This window comes from Impatiens glandulifera, chromosome 8, assembly GCF_907164915.1.
Source record: "Impatiens glandulifera chromosome 8, dImpGla2.1, whole genome shotgun sequence".
NCBI classification, from domain to species: domain Eukaryota; kingdom Viridiplantae; phylum Streptophyta; class Magnoliopsida; order Ericales; family Balsaminaceae; genus Impatiens; species Impatiens glandulifera.
The window spans coordinates 31,560,213-31,561,873 of record NC_061869.1 but is presented as its reverse complement, the minus strand read 5'-3'; positions in this window follow the sequence as shown (position 1 = coordinate 31,561,873).

The window sequence follows — 1,661 nt, the reverse complement described above, 5'->3', positions numbered from 1 at the left end:
TATTTTTGGATGATCAGAATAATTTAGGGAGAATGATGCAGAACAAATTCCAAGATATGTAGAAGAAGGTTGAGAGGACTAAGTGGTTCTATACTTGATATGGAGGTCATGATTTAGGGGAGGAGAAGTAATTGTGTGATGATAGGAACTTAACAGCATAACATGAATGGAAAATAAAGAATTGAAATCACGGTACGTGTATTTCAACCAAGTCATAAAATTTTGAGAGATTTTAATTTAATATTATCTATTGAAAACATTGAAACATGAAAACATTATAAAATTTCCTTTTAATGGGTTATTAAATTCAACACTGAAATGTTCATATTTTGACACAATAAATAAAAAGTTTTGTTATATAATATATAAAAAAAATATTTATTTTGTAAGAATTATAATAACTTAATTTTGTTATTGATATGAATAATAAATAGTTATGTCTTGAACACGATAAATATATGAACGTATCTTGTTATACTGTACCAGAAATCCCCATCACTAACTAGGTTAGGTTGTGCTTGTGTCGTGCTTATCTATATACCAAACATTCAAATACACATATATAGTGATTTTTCCATCAACCATCAACCATCAACCATCAACCATCAACCATCAACCATCAACCATCAACCATCAACCATCAACCATCAACCATCAACCATCAACCATCAACCATCAACCATCAACCACCAACCATCAACCATCAACCATCAAGCATCAACCATCAACCATCAAGCATCAAGCATCAAGCATCAAGCATCAAGCAAAAAGAAAAAAAGGAAAAAAAGAAAAAAGCAAAAAGAAAAAAGCAAAAGGCATCAATAAACAAGTATCAAGTATCAAGTATCAAACATGCAAACATCAAAATCAAAAAATCAAACACCTAGCACCAAGGCATCAAGTTTCATGCTTAGTATTAAGCATTAAGTATCAAGAATCAAGCAAAAGATGTATAGTTCGCACTTCCACTTAGGGTTTTTTTTTTTATTTACTTTCTTAAGATTTCTAAATTAAGAGAAAAATAAGAATGTGATATTTATTTGTGTGTTGTATCGTGCATATAATAACAAATATAAGTTATTAGTTTGGAACTGCTTTTTTAAAATAAAAATAATTTGTTAAGTTATTTAATTAATAAATATTTTAATTACTAAGTAAAATATTTATATAAATTTATATATATAGTGTAATATAAATATAAATTTGAATATATAATAATAGATAGTGGTTTAATTATATAATTATTATACAATGAAAATTAATTTATATTAAAATAATGATGTGTTTTTTATTAAATCTATTTCCGAAACGGGTTCTTCTAGAGTAGGATTCACTAAAAGAATGGATTGGATAGTTGAGGGGTTTAGGGTTTAGACATCAATTATCAATCATCAAGCATTATGAATCAAGAATGAGGCATCAAGCATTAAGAACCAAACATCAAGAATTAAGCATCAAGTATCACACATACGACATCTAGCATCTAGCATTAAACATCAAGTATCACGTATCAAGTATACGTCATCAAAAAACAAACACCAAAAAAGTATTAAGCATCTAACATAAAATATCAAGCATCAAGCATCAAGCATCATGAAACAAGAAAAAAGTATTAAGAAACAAGCAACAAGCAACAAGCAATAATCACAGGCATCAAGCAA